Raw genomic sequence first — 19,583 nt, 5'->3', positions numbered from 1 at the left:
TTTGGGGCATTGATGAGATGTCTATTCAAAGAGGTCAGATTTAAGGAATAACTTAACGAAATAGAAGTGAGGCGGTTGAGGGAGGGCATTCCGCAACTTGGGACCGAGGCAGCTGAAGGCAGAACCACCAAAGGTGGAGGGAAGGATGTGGGAGATGTTTAAGAGCTCAATTTGCTAGAATTCACCCCCAGGGCTGGACACCGCTTCTAAAAGTCCAGCCACTCGTTTTCCCATTGGAAAAGAACCAATGGGAGGGGAAAAGAAATGTTTATTTGAGACAGAGAGTTCTGATTTGGTGACTGAAGGGCAAGAGGGGGCAAATTCAATAGGAACTTTCAAAAGAGAATCGGGGAGATAAGTGACAAAAAAAGGGGGGGAGAAATGCAGTGCTGTGGGAAAGGAGTAGGGTGGGGAGAGAAATGAAACTTTCATATAGCAGAAACAACCACGCCAAATGGTCTCCTTCGCTCCTGTATGATTTTAAGATGCATCGTAGACAGCACCAGGGACCCAAGTCCAATTCCGGCTTCCGGTGTGGGGCAGGGTCCAATCATGGGCCACATGGATACCCAGATACCGGAAGCTATCTCTGGCAAGACAAAAAGGCAATAACTGCAGATTTGCTCCCCTTCCTGGGGGATTAAATGCGGATCCTGGTCAGTGGTACCTAGTGTGTGACCTCCCTGTGGTTAGCACTGTTGCTTTACAGCGCCAAGGTCCCAGGTTCGATTCCTGGCTTGGGTCACTGTCTGTGCCGAGTCTACACATTCTGCCCCTGGGTTTCCTCCGCCCGGTTTCCTCCCACAAGACGTGCTTGTTAGGTGAATTGGACATTCTGAATGATCCCTCCGTGTACCTGAACAGGCGCTGGAGTGTGGCGACCAGGGAGTTTCCACGCTAATTTCATTGTAAGCCTACTTGTGACACAAATAAAGATTATTATTGTGTTAAGATTTCCTGCACTCGCCATGGTGTGATTTAAGCCAAGGCGTCGTTTTGTAAAAAAAAATGATGAGGAGAATCATCCCATCTCCCATGCCCTCCCTCGCAGTGGTTCCTTTGGCGATGTAGGCGGAGAAGGTGGGCGCATCTTGCGAAGGGGTGGGGGAAGCTGAGGCAGCTTGCCAGCCACTGTCAGGTTCCTGGAGCAGACACGCCGCTGGTGTCGCTGCGGTCTTGGCTGCAGCAGCGCAGGATAGGATTGCAGCAGTGGGGCCGGGGAGGCAGGGAGCGGGGAGCAAGGCTGCTTTTCAGTCAAAGGGGGCAACACAGACTCAGCGCCCGTGTCGCAGCGTCGGTCGGGCTGGAGTTTGCAAGCAGCGGCAACCCGGACGCTCCCAGTCACTTTGCCCTTTAAGCACGGCGTTTATTTAGTTGGTGCTGCTGCATCAAACCTCTTCTATTTGTAAACGCTCTCCTTATTTTTTTTCCCCCCCTTCTCCTACCCCCGTTTGAAATTGATGGTCAGAATTTGTTTCAACACCTCTCCCACTCTCTCCAAGACAACTGCTTGTTCAACCACACATCTGGTAAGTGTTTATTATACATTTAGCTTTATTATTATTTTTTTGGTAGGAGGTTTGCATTTTGCGAATGATCTTGTTTATTTCTTTGGGGGCGGGTGTGAGCATTGAAGGTGATACTGCTGCAGATAAACTGTGTCATTTTGGCAGCTCCCAAGTCCGCCTAGCAACCGGTGATATTGGCACCTTGCGATGGAAATCTCGGGGAGGGAGGGAGAGAGAATGACATAGATTTGCCCACGGGTTTGGGGGGAAATGCCACATTTTCCTGCCTGAATACAGCCCCCCCCCCCTCCCCCTCCTCCCCGGGGCTGGGGTGGGCAGAGAGGAGGGTTTGCTGATCTCTTCCAGACCGGTGAGGTGGGCTGAGATGCTGAACCTACAGAGAGATACCGTGGCAAGACTTCAATCATTAACACTCCGGTTAATCCCCCTGCATGTCTTCAAGCTTGTATTTTTATTTTTAACTTCCAAAGTGAATTAAGGGAATGTCATTTTTTTTAACAAACCTCCTCCTTGGGTTATGGGTTGGAGGTATTCAGAATTCCCTGACACCCTGCAAAAAAAAAACCCACATTTTTTTTCTCCTCCCTATTACAAAGGTGTGGGCGAATCAGTGCAGGACGCGATTCTTTACTTTAAAGTGCGATTAAACCCCGAGTGTCAGGTGGTAACGCAGAGGACAGCTGTGGTAGACACTGGGGAATAACAGCCTTCTCTCCCCCCCCCCCCCCGTCTAATGTAATGAAGAGCGGGCACTGTGTCGAAGCTGCACTTGTCTATAGATTGTACATTTCAGCGTCAGTTTCAAGCTCTCGCGTTCCAGCTCCCCCATAAAAACACCTCAGAGGGCAGCATCCTGTGTCACCGCCCTCTCTCATCTAGGCTGGTGGGACTGATCCCCTTCCTTACCTTTCCAAAGGTTAATGACTAGTGATCAGACCAGGCATCTATCTTCCCATTGGTGGTGTTGTGCGTTTTTAAAGCACTTTGGCTTGCTGTCTCTGCATGAAGGAACCATTGCTCATCCAATGTTTTTCTTTAAACCCTCCTCCTTCAAATCAGGGCCACTAGTTTCCCCCCCCCCCCCCCCCCAGATCCTGCTCAGAATCTCAAATAAAACGGGACTGGCACCGCCAGGGTGAGCCAGCAGCCTATTGGTTATTAATGTGGTGTGGGGGGGGGGGTTTGCCCAAAGCCTTGGCCTTGGAAGGCCATGTCGTACAAAATCAAATTTGACTGCGCTCGATCAATTGAGCTGTGTTCCTTTTGCAACGAGACACTCTGCAACAGGTGGGATTTTCTGGAGGATGTGCATGTGTGGGAATGATCAGCTGAAATTTTCTGACAAAGAGGAAAGAGAGGTACTGTGCTCCAGAGTGTGTAGCCAGAATGTAAAACATGTTCTTCACTGCACAGGCTGATCCCAGCAATTCTACCAACCACCCCGCCCTGTAGTGTATCCCTGTTAAAGTTGCATTTTCCGTGTGATGTATCCAGCATAAACTATATTTTTGATGGAGGAATTTTGACCAGTTTAAATGTTTTTTTTCCAGAGGAGTTAGTTAATGGTAGTGGGACGGAATGATTTGTTTTCTTGGCCATGATTCATCCAGTACGATTTCCAATGTCTTTAGCCTGCTCACATTGAATCGTTAGATCTTAGCAGGGCACCCAGGGGAACAGGAAGGTTTGAGAAAGGTCCTTGTGTCTTTAGCATGGTTTGTGTACTGAATGCCTTGACCCTTTGTTCTTTGACGGCTGGTGTTGGCCACAGTCGAGCAACTGGAATGTGCGCGGTGACATGGCTTTCAGCAACTTGCATGGTTTTGTCATCAATCATAAAATAATACAAACCATTCAGCTTGTGCTCCCATCGCCTCTTTGAAAGAGCTATCCCATTAATCCCACTGTCTTGCTCTTGTCCCTGTAATCTTGCTTTCCCAGTGCCCTTATGCGAGTTACTGGCCAATCTGTTTCCAACACCCCCTTCAGGCAGCACATTCCAGATCACAACAACTGTGTAACAGGTCTCATAAATGGGTAGGCTTTGTAGCGTTGTGATTCAAGCGGTATTTGTAACAACCTGGGACTGGGCTGCCTATCTTTCACATTATTAAAGAGAAACACTATTCCCAGTTGCTGAAGGGGTTCAGGTATCTGCAGGCTAGGGACTTATTGAGCAAAGAGGTGCCGTTATCTCCGATGCTGCCGCCCCCGGTGCTGTAGGTTAAGCTTCTGTCCGAGGGTGAAATAGGGGAGGGCAAGGTTGCGGATATATGTCGGGAGTTGATGAAGAGGGGCTGTGCTCCCCTGGAGGAAGTTATGCGTAAGTGGGAGGAGGAGGTGGGTGGGGCGTTGGGGGCTGGAGTATGGAGTGAAGCTCTGTGGAGGGTGAATGCGTCCTTGTCATGTGCAAGACCAGGCCTTATCCAATTTAAGATGATGCACAGGGCCCACATGACGGTGTGCAGGATGAGTTGGTTCTTTCCATGGAGGATAGGTGTGGGTGGTGTGCAGGGAGGTCGGTGAATTATGTGCATATATTTGGACATGTCCGAGATTGAGGGGGCGTTGAAAGGGATTTTCGGATGTAAGACAAAGATTTTGGGTGTAGAGGTAGCTCCGAGTCCAGAGGTGGCGATATTTGGAGTATCAGAGGACCCGGGAGTACAGGTGGGGAGAGAGGCCGACTTGTTGGCCTTTGCCTCCCTGATAGCCCGGAGACGGATTTCATTCTGCTGGTGGGACTCGGAGCAGCCGGCGAAGGCAGGAGTATGGCTGAGCGATTTGGCAGAGTTCCTGCATTTGGAAAAGATCAAGTTCACCGCCATTCGAGGTTCGGAGGACGGGTTTACCTTGAGGTGGAAGCTGTTCATCGACTTCTTTAAGGACTATTGAGTCGTCAGTGGCGGGGGGTGGGGGGGGTGAAGTTTATGTTTGGGTGGGATGACAAACTGGAAAGTGGGGTGGGTGCTGGGGTGAGTGGGAGGTGGGGCTACAGGGAGGGAAGGGTTTGTTTTCAGTTGCAATGGTTGGCTTTTGTATCTCTTGGTTATGTCTATATTGAAAATGCCTTCAATAAAATGAGAGAAAAACTGTGGATCCCTGGCTTCAAAATAATTATGACAAAATATGGCTTTTTATTGCTTGTTTACCTGTGTTTTCGGTACCTGAGCTGTTACAAGGCTAAAATCTGAAGCAATTCTCTTTCTGTGGAGTGGATGATGTTCGATTCCACAGAGTGTTACAGTCATTAAGAAACATTTTGTGAAGATTGAGGAGTGGGAACTTGATTGAGGTCTTCAATGTTATGAAGGGTTTTGCTAAAAATAAATTATAATAGAATTGTTCCCACTGGTTGTTGTTGACAAGTGGCCAGCACTACTGCCTCACAGCACCAGAGACCCTGGTTTGGTGTCAGCCTTGGGTCACTGTCTGTGCGGAGTCTGCACGTTCTCCCCGTGTCCGCGTGGGTTTCCCCTGGGTGCTCCGATTTCCTCCCACAGTCCAAAAATGTGCAGGTTGGGTGGATTGGCCATGTTAAATTGTCCTGAGTGTCCAGGGATGTGCAAGTTAGGCTACGGGGATGGGGTGGGATGGACGGGAGAGTGGGCCAGGTAGGGTGCTCTTTCAGAGACTCAATGGGCAGAATGTCCTCTTGCGGTACTGTAGGGAATCTATGATAATAATTGGGCATAAATGTAAGGCGGCCACAAAAAATAATTAGAGGTAATTTGAAAATTACAGCCTCTCTACAGAGAAGGGGGGAGGGGGGGTTGCGAGGGGGAGAGTGAAATTTCATGTCACAATCCATTGTTGAAGCAAATAATTAAATTAATGCTTGAAAGAGAGGGATATGGAAAGATTCAGGGATTGAGTAGGAGCTTGGGATTTGACCTGCAAATACTTATGGAGGAAACATTGGGGAAAATGGGATCAAAGGCTATGGGGAGAAAGCAGGATTGGGCTATTAAGTTGGATGATCAGCCATGATCGTGATGAGTGGCGGAGCAGGCTTGAAGGGCCAAAAGGCCTCCTCCTGCTCTATAAACTGCAGACTTTAACTTGAAGGCTGTTTGTGTGGATATTATTGGAGGATTCCTGTGCTGCAAGCATGTCCTCCCAAATCATCTCCCTCCTCCCAACACTCTCACTGTTGTCCAATTACAACTTACCCTATTTAACTCATTCTCTCTCGTGCAGCTGTTGACCAATCTCCATCTCACGGTTAAATTCCATTTTGAATGGATCACTGGCTTCAGAAAAAATACTTTGCAAGTCATGTTTATTTCCTTCTGCAATGGAGAATGGCCATATTTCCATTTCACTGATGGGAACGTCACATTGAAGCGCCGGGGGAGCCATTTTGTGATGTTGCATTGTGCATTTTGTGGAGCTTTGTTTCACTGGGAAATGAAAGTAAAACCAAAAAATCCCACGGTACGGAGTATCTCCACTACCAAAGTTTCAAAGTGAGGGGGGGGGGTTGGTCGAGGTAAATCGCAAGATACTGAGCCTCAAAAGTCTGGTGATTGCAGGAGGAAGATCATAGAATCTCTACAATGCAGAAGGAGGCCATTCGGCCCATCGAGTCTGCACCGACCCTTGGAAAGAACACCCTACCTAGGCCCATGCCCCGACTATCCCCGTCACCCCGCCTTACCCTTTGGACACTAAGGGGCAATTTAACATGGCCAATCCACCTAACCCGCACATCTTTGGACTGGTGGGAGGAAACTGGGACATGAAGGAAACCTACGCAAACAAGGTCAGAAAGTGTACACTCCACATAGACTGTTACCTGAGGCTGGAATTGAACCCGGGTCCCTGCGCTGTGAGGAAGCAGTGCTAACCACCGCCCCACCCTTTGAGTCCAATGATGGTCATGTGTCCTGAGAGACGAATAGTTGAATAGGATACAGTGCAACAGGTTTACTCCACAAGCATCTGCCTAATCCCCAAATCGTCCCATATTCCTCTCTTTCAAACAACAATCGAGTTCCTTGTTTGTACAATGGTTGGGGATGTAGCATTCCATTTCTAGTTGCCATCCCGTGTAAAGAGGTTCTACTTTTTATTTTCCTGGGGGATTTGGGGGGGGGACCTTCCTTTTAAGCCCTCTTCATTATCTCACCAACAATTAGGGAAACTATTTTATTGTGCTTTACTCTGCCAAAACCCTTTATAATCTTGGAGACTTCAGTTAAGTTCCCAATTACCTTTCTCAGCTTCAGTGAAATCTTGTGACTGTCACAGGGCGGTATCTATGCAGCATTTCCCATTGCTTTTAAATTCTTCCTATGAAAGGGAGCACAAAACAACGGGGGGAATATTCACGAGAACAGAAACCACTAAATAAATAAAACATGCAGACAGAAAATCATTGCCGAAATGCAAAGCAGCATGAACAGAAAAAATATTAATATTTGCAATGCAAAAAATTGCTCTTGTGTGTAATTGATAGGGTTGAAGTTAATTTGTATTATCTGTAGACACATGCAGATTTCCATTGTGTGTTTGTAATTCAAATTTGCATAGATTGGAATTCAAATGTGTGAACATCTGCACACTTCTGGCATTTCTTGTATATTCACAGACTTAATTAATGATTAATTGAACATGTATTATTCTTGAGCATTTTCATCAGGGTGTTTATTCAGCAAAGATAACAAACCTCTATTTGTAACTAAACTATGCTAACAAAACCATATTTTGGTAGTTGTCGGATTGCACCTTTCCATTGTATTGGACTGGAATTTGCTCCATAGGTATGAACAACTTATTTTTAGAAAGAATGGTGGCATTCAAGTTCCGTTAGAGGATTATTTGAGGTCCGCATTGATCGATTTTCCCGCCCCCGACAAAGGATCTCCCGATGTCCAGGAGTCACTGCTTGACATTTGTGTTTAGTCGTGGGGTAATCTTAAATCATGTTCACAACTTGGTATAAAGGCATGTACAAGCCAAAGTGAAAGTGAGACAGAATCTGTGGTACTGTATAATGAAATGAAATGAAAATCGCTTATTGTCACGAGTAGGCTTCAAATGAAGTTTCTGTGAAAAGCCCCTAGTCGCCACATTCCGGCGCCTGTTCGGGAAGGCTGTTACGGGAAAAGAAAGTGCTCCTGCAATGCATGATAATGTTGTGTTACTGCTGCACCCTGGAAAGAATACTTTGTGCGTGCTATTGAGAGCAGTGTGTGGTTTATGAAAAATTTGAAATTAAAGCTAAATATTGAATCCAGATGAAGCTAGCATTATTGTAGATGTGAGTTGTGGAATTGGTTAGACTACCAAGCTTGCTTGTCTCTTGGACCTGGATTCAAATCCAGCCCAGGGTGAACATTTCCTTTGCTTTTCAGAGACCTGTGTGAAAAAAAATAGTTATCATTGCTTCCTGCCCTGATAGGCATGGACTTGCATAAAAACTCCCTGTGAGGCCTTGTTCAGAGAGGAGATCGGGTGACTCCTCTGAGTACGGGAAAATGTCACCCTGATGGAGTTGAGGATGACTGTTCTTCTGAACGAGGGACTAAATCAAGTTACTGGGGCATAAACGGGATCTTTGTCCTGCATCAAACCTGTGATTCACCGGGCAAGTAAAAGTGCATGAGTGTTGACCAGGTTTGAACTGGCTCAAAATCCATTCCATTAACAGAGAGTTAAAATTGGATCTGTGTGTGTGAAAAGCAAAATCCTCCAATTGTCCAGCACCGGTATCCTTGATGACCACAGGATTAAGAGATTTTTTTTCCCTGAAGTATTTGTTGCAGTCAGATGTGCTAATATCTACATTTGGATCTTGTGACGGGTTCAATTAGTCATATAGAATGACTAGCAATAGAATACCATTCGGCTCATCGAGTCTGCACCGCCCTTCTGAAAGATCACTGTATCTAGGCCCGCTCCCCCGCCCCAACCTGACCTACACATCCTTGGACAATAAGGGGAAATTTAGCATGACCAATCCACCTCAGCTGCACATTTTTGGCCTGTGGGAGGAAACCGGAGCACCCGGAGAAAACCCACGCAGACACAAGGAGGACGTGCAGACTCCGCACAGACAGTCACCCAAAGCTGGAACAGTGTGCCACCCAAAGAAGAAATGTGCTTTCCTGACAGCAATGCACAGGTTTCAGGAAGGGTCCCTCTGTCCTGTTCACTTGCCAGCAAACCTTGCAGAAGGTTGCAGTTGCAATTTTAAGATGCCAGGTTGTGTGTCGAATTGGGTCTCAGCTGTGATGTTCTCAGCCAGAAGACCCTCTGACCTGAAGACGACACATCAGTAATGACTCTTAGCAAGTCGATGCTTTCAGCAATGGAAGGAACCAGAGTAAGAAAGACCCCCAAAATCGTTGTTTCTTTAATTTTGTGTTTAAAAAAAAAGAAATAATTTAACATTTTGACCAGATATCAAAAGAATTCAAATGAATTGCTTAAATTAGGCTTGGGTTAATTCCAGCACTTTGCATTGTGTGCCTTCGCTTGGCAAGCCTGCTAGTAGAATCATGAATAATGAAATTCTATCACATGCAATCTGCCAAATAAAAATAAGCCCAGAGGGTGCATATTACCTGCACCAGCTAGTGGAACAGATTCCAGTGCCACTTTCAGCCTGATGGTTTAGTGCACAAATAGGAGCTTGCCATCCATGTCTGCCAGAACCCCTCACTGGGTGGGGTCGGGGAGGTGCCCAATTGTATTTGCATAATAAAGCAAAGTTTGGATTAAGCTCTAACATAGTTTTTATCATAGAATTTACAGTGCAGAAGGAGGCCATTCGGCCCATCGAGTCTGCACCGGCTCTTGGAAAGAGCACCCTACCCCCTACCCAAGGTCAACACCCTATCCCCATAACTCAGTAACCCCACCCAACACTAAGAGCAATTTTGGACACTAAGGGCAATTTTATCATGGCCAATCCACCTAACCTGCACATCTTTGGACTGTGGGAGGAAACCAGAGCACCCGGAGGAAACCCACGCACGCACTGGGAGGATGTGCAGACTCCGCACAGACAGTGACCCAAGCCGGAATCGAACCTGGGACCCTGGAGCTGAAGCGATTGTGCTATCCACAATGCTACCGTGCTGTCCGTGTTTGCAATTGGTTTATTTCATAAACGACTCCAGCTTTGCTCTTGCATTAGTGTGGCGCAGCTTTAGTATAAGCTCTCCCCTTATGGGAAAAAAAATTGGGCCCTGAACTGCAGAGAGAAAGAAAAAAGCTTGCTCCAGTGGAGCTGCTGGAAGGTTCGATTCCCGGCCTGGGTCACTGTCTGTGCGGAGTCTGCACGTTCTCCCCGTGTCTGCGTGGGTTTCCTCTGGGTGCTCCGGTTTCCTCCCACAGTCCAAAGATGCGCAGGTTAGGTGGATTGGCCATGATAAATTGCCCTTAGTGACCAAAAAGGTTAGGTTGGGTTATGGGGATAGAGTGGAGGCGTGGGCATAAGTGAGGTGCTCTTTCCAGTAGCTGGCGCAGACTTGATGGGTCGAAGGGCCTCCTTCTGCACTGTAAGTTCAATAAAATGTTATATGTAGATGTAGTCACCCCACAGTTTAAGGAAGTGCAGTCAGAGAGGGAATGGGTAACCGCCTCCTCCCCCCCCCCCCCCCCCCCCCCGTCCCAGTCAGAAGAATGCGACAGGCAGTCAGGAAAGCCCCCAATTGCATCACACTCGAGAACTGTTTTTCTGTGTTGGAAGACGGTGAGAGTGATGGTTCCTCTGGGGAATGCAGCCAGAGCCAAGTTCACAGCACTGTGGGTAACTCAGCTGTACCGGGGGGAGGAGTATTAAGAGCAATAGTGGTAGGTGACCCTATTCTAGACTGAGGGCTGCAGACAGGCATTTCTGCAGTCGTAGACATGACTCCAAGGTGGTGTGTTGCCTCCCTAGTGCTGGAGGCAAGGATGTCACTAAGTAGCTGCAGGGAATTCTGAAGAGGGAGGATGAACCAGCAGAGGTCGTGGCATAGTACCACCAACAACATAAGTAGAAAGAGGGATCAGGTCCTGCAGCAAGAATTTAGGGAGCTAGGTTGCAGATTTAAAAGCAGGAGCTCAAAAGGTTGTAACCTCTGTATTACTACCAGCACCGCGATTATGGGAACAGGACGATAGAGCAGATGAATGTGTGGCTGAAGAGATGGCATAGGATGGAGGGCTTTAGTTTCCTGGATCATTGGATCCATTTCTGGGGAAGGTAGGACCTGTACAAGTCGGACTGGTTGCATCTGAACCGGAATAGGACCAACATACTTGCGAGAGATTTGTTAGTATTGCTGGGCACAGTAAGAAGTCTTGCAACACCAGGTTAAAGTCCAACAGGTTTGTTTCAAATCACTAGCTTTCAGAGCATTGCTCCTTCATCTGAGGAAGGAGCAGTGCTCCGAAAGCTAGTGTTTGAAACAAACCTGTTGGACTTTAACCTGGTGTTGTAAGACTTTTTACTGTGCTCATGCCAGTCCAACGCCGGCATCTCCACATCAGTGTTGTTGGGGGGAGGGTTTAAACTAATAGGAGGGTTGGGTCAAGGGATGGGGCTACTTTGGGGTAGCGGTGAATAGCCAAATTTAGAAGAAAAACTAATTCAGTCTGGAAGGCAGTGCAACGAGAGACATGTTAATGCACAACAGAATATGGCAAGGCTGGATGACATTTATTTTAATGTAAGGTGTCTTACAGGTAAGGCTGATGAATTGTGGGTGCTAATTAACTCATGAGGGTATGATATTATTGCTATCACAGAAACATGGTTGAGGGAGGGGTCAGGACTGGCAGCTCAATATTCCAGCATGTAGAATCTTCAGGCAAGAGGTGGGTGTGTAAAAGAGGAAGTGGTGTTGCAGTATTGATCAAGGAGTTAACTACTGTAGTGAGGAGGAGGGAAGATATCTGAGGCTCTTCAATTGAGGCCTATGGGTGGAACTTGGGGGCAATAAAGTTTATGGGAGTGTACTGTAGGTCCCAAAAAGTCAGGGAAAAATAGAAGAACAGATATGTAGACAAGTCTCACAAGTGTAAAAATAATAGGGTAATGATTGTAGGGGATTTCAACTTCTCCAATATTAATTGGGATAGGCCAAGCGTGAAAGGCTTGTAGGGGGTGGAATTCTTAGTGCATCCAGAGAGCCAGAAAGTCCTACAAGAGAGGAGGCAGTGCTTGACATAACTTTAGGGAATTAAGCCAGGCAGGTGGTCGAGGTGTCGGTGGGGGACCATCTCGGTAATAGTGACCATAACTTTGTTTTCTGAAAATATTTTAATTCAACATTTTGATATTTTAACATTTTAAAACACACAAAGAAAAAACAAAACAAAACCCCCGAACCCAACCCGCTAACATCAATCAAACACCCCACTTTGCCCCCGCCCCCTTAACAGCTGATGGTGACCAGCCGATAGTGGTCATAACGAGTGGTCATGCGAATAGTCCATCTGTAGATTTATGGGAAAGGCCAAGGATAGGCTGAAAATAAGGGGTGGGATTTACTCAACCTACTGAATGTTTTTCAGTGGCGGAGGAGGCTCGCCAGCGGGATCTAATGGTCCCGCTGTTGTCAATGGGATTTCTCATTGGCTGTATCCACGTTGCCGGGAAACCCATGCACCGGCATGGGACCGGGATATCTCACCTGAGTGAACAGCTGGTAAACCCCGCCCAAGGCTTCCGAACTAGGGGAAAGACTGTCTTAATAGAATAAGGCAGGATCTGGCCGAGGTGGACTTGGACCGGCTACTTGTAAGAAGATCAACATCAGAGCAGTGGGAATCATTCAAAAAGGAATTCCTTCCACTGCTCTGCTGTTCCCGTAAGGACAGTAAGAAGTCTTACAACACCAGGTTAAAGTCCAACAGGTTTGTTTCAAACACGAGCTTTCGGAGCACGGCTCCTTCTTCAGGTGAAGGTTCCATTCACCTGAAGAAGGAGCCGTGCTCCGAAAGCTCGTGTTTGAAACAAACCTGTTGGACTTTAACCTGGTGTTGTAAGACTTCTTACTGTGCTCACCCCAGTCCAACGCCGGCATCTCCACATCATGGTTCCCGTAAGGGTTAAGGCTGGGATCAATAAGGTCAGAGAACCCTGGAAGTCGAGGGATATGTAGCTTTGGATGAAGGAAAATAGAAAAACTATGCCAGATTTAGGGGGGGGGGTCAAAACAGTGGGTGCCTGAGAGCATAGAAAGTTCAGTGGGGTGCATAGAAAAGAAATTAGGAGATCAAAGAGGGGCATGAAGAAACGCTGATGGGCAAAATACAGGAAAATCCCAAGGTGTTTTATAAGTGTATTGTGAGCAAGAGGGTAACCAGGGAAAGAGTAGGGCCCATTTGAGACCAAAATGGCAACCTGTGTGTGGAGCTGGAAGATGTATGCGAGGTATTAAATGAGTATTTTACATCTGTATTCACAACGGAGAAGGACGATTTAAGTATAGAAATAAGGCGGGGTGGGGGGGGGGGGGCTGTGATATAATTAAACAGATTAGCATTGAGAGAGAGGAGGTGTTAGCAGTTGTCGCAGACTTAAAAGTGAATAAATCCTCAGGCCTAGTTGAGATGTATCCTAGGGTGCTGTGTGAGACAAGGGAGGAGATTGCAGGGGCTCTGACACTAATTTTCAAATCCTCTCTGGCCACAGTGGGTGTGCCAGAGGACAGGAGGGCGGCTAATGTGGGTACTATTATTCAAGAAGGGAAGTAGGGAAAAACTAGGTCATTACAGGCCAGTGAGTGTAACATTAACAGTTGGGAAATTAATAGAAATGTTTCTGAGGGACAGAATTAACCTCCACCTGGAGAGGCAAGGATTAAACAAGAATAGTCAGGGGAGTGCATGTCTAACAAATTTGATTGAATTTTCGAGGAGGTAAATAAATGTGTAGATGAGGGCAGTGCAGTTGATGTGGTCTACTGGATTTCAGTAAGGCTTTTTAAAAATAAATTTAGTGTGCCCAATTAATTTTTTACAATCAAGGGGTAATTTAGCGTGGCCAATCCACCTATCAGCCACATCTTTGTGTTGTGGGGGCGAAACCCACGCAAGCACGGGGGGAACGTGCAAACTCCACACGGACAGTGACCCAGAGCCGGGATCGAACCTGGGACCTCAGCGTCGTGAGGCAGCCGGGCTAGCCCACTGCGCCACCGTGCTGTCTATCAGTAAGGCTTTTGATAACGTTCCACACGGGAGATTCATCAAGAACTTGAGAACCCATGGGATCCAGGGCAATTTGGCAAATTGTACCCAAATCAGCTTGGTGGTTGGAGGTAGAGGGTGATGGTCGAAGATTGTTTTTGTGACTGGAAGCCTGTATCCAGTTGTGTACCGCAGCCTGCAGGGATCGGTGCTGGGTCCCTTGCTGTTTGTAGTGTACCTTAATGATGTGAATGTGGGGGGTATGATCAGTAAGCTCGCTGATGGCCTGAAAATTCATGCTGAGGTAAAGAGCGAGGAGGAAAGTCTTCGATTACAGGGCCATATAGCCGGGCTGATCAGATGGGCAGAACAGTGCCAAATGCAATTTAACCCTGAAAAGTGAGAGGTGATGCATTTTGGGAGGATGAGCAAGGCAAGGCAATGAACTGTAGGACGTTTGGAAGTATAGAGAATCAAAGGAACCTTGGGATGCATGTCGATAGATGCCTGAAGACATCAGCACAGGTAGACAAGGTGGTTAAGAAGGCATGTGGGCTATTTGCCTTTATTAACCGAGGAATAGAAATAAGAGCAGGGAGGTTATGATGGAGCTGTATTAAACACTCGTTAGGCCACAGCTAGAGTACTGTGTGCAGCTCTGGTAGCCACACTACAGGAAGGATGTGATTGCACTAGAGAGGGTGCAAAGGAGATTTACCAGGATGTCGCCTGGCTGGAGGGTTTCAGCTATGACGAGCGGCTGGTTTGGCTGGGGTTGTTTTCTGGCTGGGGGGACGTGTGGGGGGGGGGGGGGGGGGGGCAGCAAGCGCATCAAGCTGTACAAAATTCTGAGGAATGTAGATAGGAAAACTTTTCCTCTCGTAAAGGGGTCAAAATCCAGGGGGCATAGATTTAAGTTGAGGAGCAGGGGATTTGAGGAAAAACGTTTTCACCAAAGGGCGGTGGGAATCTGGAACTCACTGGGTGGTAGAGGCAGGAAGCCTCACAACATTTAAGAAGCATTTAGCTGTGCACGAAATGCCGGAGCTTACAAGGCTACAGACCAAAAATGTAAGATAGGTGTTTGATGGCCGACGCAGGCATGGTGGGCTGAAGGAGCTCTCTGTGCTGTGTAAAACTCTGTGACTGAGTACGATTTGTGACCTCGGTCCACTCTGAAGCCACTTTACAAATCGAATGGCCAAACCTTTGAAGCCTACGCATGGAAATGCAGCAAACAACTTACAGGTTCTGACAGACTGCTTTAATGTCTCATTCGAAAGACTGCCCCTCCGACAGTGAAGCACTCCCTCGGTCCTGCACTGGAGTGTCACCTCAGATTTAGTGCTTTTCGCTAAACCTTAACTTTCTGATTAAGATGTGAGAGTTTTACCACCAAGCCAAGATTGAGGGAGCAGCTATCTTTCCTGCCAGTGGGTCACGCAGAAGATAGAGCTGTGTTTCATCCCACCCTGTCCCCAGCCTCCACATTGCCCACACACACTCAACCCATTTGAGTGTTGACTGCAGTAACCTCACCGCTCTCCAGCTAACCAGGAGAAGCTGGCTGGTTTGGCAAGCTGGCTATTGCACTTAAAATGGCTACATCGGCACCCCTTTTAAAATACCGAGCGACATTTGATTGTGAGCGTGTTGTTTGACAAGTTAGTTTTGCCAGCAGTGGATTCAAAGTTATTATTTTCTCAGTGGAGCGTGCCATGAGACGCAGTCGAGTGTCTCGGTGCTCAGCGTCTCGTGGCATCAAGTGTAGGTTCATCAACAAGAGATTGACTGCTCATTCATCTCCCGTTTACAGGATATTGCAAATGCATAATGGCTGCTGTGTTTGGCTATTTAACAATTGTCATGGTATTCCAAAAGGAATTCATTGTGTATGAAGGGCTTTGTGATCAAGAAATGTTATAATGACGCTGCTTGCTTTTATATCATTGTGTTCTCCAGCACTGTTGTAAAACTTGAGCTTTGGGATATATTTAAGATCTTGCAACTGTGAGTAGATGTGCTGCTCTGGGTTTTTATAAATTCTAGGAGCCAAATAATCCTAAATTTGGTGCTGTCTCTGCTGTGTTACGCGGTCTCAACCAAATTTGGATTACTCCACTGATCTTCAGCAGCCCAGGGCTGCAACCATTAGACCCATCCAGGGTGAATTGTAATTGAGTGATATACGAGCAGCACGGTAGCATGGTGGTTAGCATAAATGCTTCACAGCTCCAGGGTCCCAGGTTCGGTTCCCGGCTGGGTCACTGTCTGTGCGGAGTCTGCACGTCCTCCCCGTGTGTGCGTGGGTTTCCTCCGGGTGCTCCGGTTTCCTCCCACAGTCCAAAGATGTGCGGGTTAGGTGGATTGGCCATGCTAAATTGCCCGTAGTGTTTTTAAAAGTAAGGTTAAGGGGGGGTTGTTGGGTTACGGGTATAGGGTGGATACGTGGGGTTGAGTAGGGTGATCATTGCTCGGCACAACATCGAGGGCCGAAGGGCCTGTTCTGTGCTGTACTGTTCTATGTTCTATGAGTGTCCGTGGAACCGAGTCTCAGGAAGGTGGAAGCTTTCAGAAAATGGGGCAGGACTGACGAATAAATGCATGGAAGATGTTGACATCTCAGCAAGAAGCAGTCCGTATGAAATCGTTAGTGATTGTCTGTGCAACTCCCCACTCTTCCCTGAAGGAGCTCACTGTGAGCGGGTGGAATGATTCACTGGCTGATTAATGGGCTGACAGGCTCTGCTGCGAATAGTCCATCTGTAGCTGTAACTACCTTTAGCTCAGTGGGCTGGACAGCTGGTGCATGATGCGGAGTGACGCCAACAGCCCAGGTTCAATTCCCGTACTGGCTATTCACGAAGGTCCCGCCTTTTCAATCTTGCCCCTCGCCTGAGCTGCGGTGACCTTCAGGTTAAACCACCACCAGTCAATTCTCTCCCTCATAGGGGACAGCAACCTCTGGTCATCTGGGACTATGGTACCTTTATTTTAGTCTTGTATAGTGGGAGAGTTTGGTGGGCTCCTGCAGCCCCATGCAATGAGGGGTGGCTGTGGCTAAGCCAGTGATGCCCACGTCCCTTGAAGGAATAAAGAAAACAGTATCTAACTGGATGGCCAACATTTCAGCCCCGCCCTCCCCATGTTGTGCCAGGCGCACCTCCAGCTATATCCTGAGAAGAGAGGGCGAGATCCTAAATGGGAATCGCACCCTGTGCCGAACACATTGCGATCGTTCTGATCCGAGGCGTCTGACGCAATCTGGAGCACACCCTCGCTGGGGGTGAACCAGACTTACATATTTAAATGTGTTTTTAAACTCATTTAAATATGCTCAGCCCATCCGAGGCCTATGTTCCCAGCTTCCAGGATTCACCAGCCCTACCCAGCCTGAGGCCACCAGTGACTCTGTACTGGTTTTCAAAAACAGAAACCAGACGTGATAACTACGCCGGCAGGGAGGGGGGAGGGGTTCGTCGCTTGAAGGCTATTTGAGCCCCTGGGTGGTGGGAGACATGGCACTTCTAGGTTGGCACATGCCGAGTGCCAGATTGGCACTGTCTGGCGGGAGGTTACCATAACCATGAAAGGGATTGCGCATGAAGGGGGGCCCACAGTGACCCCATAGTGGGGTGTGCTCACTTGGGTGGCGGGGGTGTTGGGAGCAGTGCCCCAATGCCGGATGGATGGGGGTTGGGCCGAGTCTCCCTCAACCCTGGGTGATGTGGATATTTAGTGATTGGGGCAGGGGGAGGTTGCCGCTCTGGGGTAGAGGGTTGGGGTGTTGCCCATATCTGTTGAGCGGCGGGGCGGGGGAGGTTGAGCTAATTCAATCGCCTGCAGGGGGCTAGCAAGGACCCGGCGGAGTCCATGGCAGCTTCGGACTGCGGATCCAGAGGGAAAAATGAGACCTTCCCCCGATCGACCATGCACCTGAGCATTGAACCACGCGGATCTAACCCCCGGCCCCTATAAGGCCCCCACCGGTGTCCAATCCACCCCCCCCCGCCCCCGACCAGGATGGCCGCGGACAGAGTCAGAATTCCAACTGGCAACAGGTAGTTCCATGCCGTCGGGAAGTCAGTCAGTTGGGTACGGTGGTTTGCTGGGCGGCCCACTGTCAATGGTCGCCCAGCTGCGCGGCGCACTCAGCAATCACGCTGAATTTTGGGTCCCGGAGAACCGGCGCCCGACCCGATTATGGTGAAAGTGGATTCTCCGCCCCCGCGCCGGCTGCAATTTCAGCACAAAGCTGCGGAGAAACCAGCCCAATGACCGTGGGGGTGAATTGTGATGGGAATCGTGCCGGAATAGCCGTGGGATTCTCACCGGGTACCCTGCCCGAAATGGATTTCACCCCTAGTCTCCGCATATGACCCTGTGACTTGGATGGGAATCCTGGGCTGGATTCTCCACCGGCGGTATGCCCCGTTTTGCCGGCAGACCGGCGGCTGCCCCACAACGGGAAACCTCATTGACCTGCCGGCATAACGGAGCGTCCCGCCGGTGGGTTGAAACCGAAATGGGGCGGGGCGGAGAATCCAGCCCCCTGCTACCAAACCAGAGACTCTAGTGGCCATTGTTGGTGCAAAGAAAACAAAATGGTGGATGAGGAAAGGAAGGCAGTGCGGTTCGTGTCAGTGTGAGCCTCTTGCTCGTAGTCTTGCATTCAGCCTCTCTTGGAGTTTCCTTTCCATCCCAGTTCACTCTTGGATGAGGTAACGCCAGCAAATGCTTCAGAAATGCAGCAGTTCAAGTGGCATCTGTGGAGAGAGCAGATGGCTAAAAATCTGTGTGCAGTCAGTCCTGAGGAAATATTGAATCCACCCTTTGCCTTCCGATGATGCCGATTGACCCCTTGGTGTGTGTGTCTCCAGCATTTTGTCCACGGTTCACGTTTCCAATATTCCTTTTCATGTTAAATTGATGGCAAGCACAGTGCAACGCCAGTATCGGGTCTCCTGCGTGAACTACGCTCTTTTTTTATTAATAGGTAACTGGATTGAATCGATGGAATGGATGTTGGACAGATTAATTTTCCTCTACAATTTTGTGTGAGGCATAATTTTACAGGAGAATGAGATTAGATGAAATCTCCTGTGCCATTAGTAACATGGAGGAGAGAACACACAAACTGATGTCGCCTTTTGTGTAACCTTTATTCCAATAAGTAATTTGTTCTGCCCTCGGGATAATAGTGGCGGTCACTGATTGTAATTTCTGCCTCTGTGGCTACACTGTTTGCAGACAGCTGAATGCACATAATGTAGTATTGATCTTCCCGCATGTTATTTTTCGACCAGTTTCGGAGTGCTGCAGAGAGAGAGAATAGGCCAGTCGGAAAGGTGCAGGTTAGGAAAGAAAAGCTGAAATGCTCTGATCACCATTGCACAGCACAAAAGTTGAGACTCTCCAGTGCCCAGCCAGTTGTTGAACTGTGGAGTGCATCGCAATTGTGATGACTTCATCATCCAACACCCGAGAGTACTGCCACAATTTTACGCTCCCAAAGAGGAGATATTTTGTTGCTGTGACTATATTTTGAATACAGTAAGAAGTCTTACAACACCAGGTTAAAGTCCAACAGGTTTGATTCAAACACTAGCTTTCGGAGTGCAGCTCCTTCTGCGCTCCGAAAGCTCGTGTTTGAATCAAACCTGTTGGACTTTAACCTGGTGTTGTAAGACTTCTTACTGTGCTCACCCCAGTCCAACGCCGGCATCTCCACATCATATATTTTGAATGGATTAATTCATAGATTTCCAAATCCTGACTTCCTTGGTATGATGCACTGGATTTACATTGTGCTCCAATTTGACTAGCACGGATATAACAATTGGTCAACGTTATCATAGCTATATAAACCCAGGTCAGAGCATCCATGATGCATTCAGCGCTAAGCTGATGTCATAAGCTGTT

The 19,583-nt window shown here is 48.0% G+C and overlaps 1 protein-coding gene across 7 annotated transcripts in view; it reads left to right on the top strand.

Annotated features, from left to right (window-relative positions):
- The first annotated feature begins 1,171 nt into the window (after positions 1–1,171).
- The window catches only part of nrcama (neuronal cell adhesion molecule a), a 478,378-nt gene continuing 459,966 nt past the window's right edge, over positions 1,172–19,583 (top strand). For all 7 annotated transcript variants that reach the window (XM_038780573.1, XM_038780570.1, XM_038780576.1 and 4 more), the window contains exon 1: positions 1,172–1,529. The gene's annotated coding sequence lies outside the window, so the exon portion shown is untranslated. The remainder of the gene's footprint in view (positions 1,530–19,583) is intronic.

Source organism: Scyliorhinus canicula, chromosome 20 (assembly GCF_902713615.1).
Source record: "Scyliorhinus canicula chromosome 20, sScyCan1.1, whole genome shotgun sequence".
NCBI lineage: Eukaryota > Metazoa > Chordata > Chondrichthyes > Carcharhiniformes > Scyliorhinidae > Scyliorhinus > Scyliorhinus canicula.
Note: the sequence above shows the minus strand (reverse complement) of the source record. Positions and strands in the feature narration are given on the sequence as shown.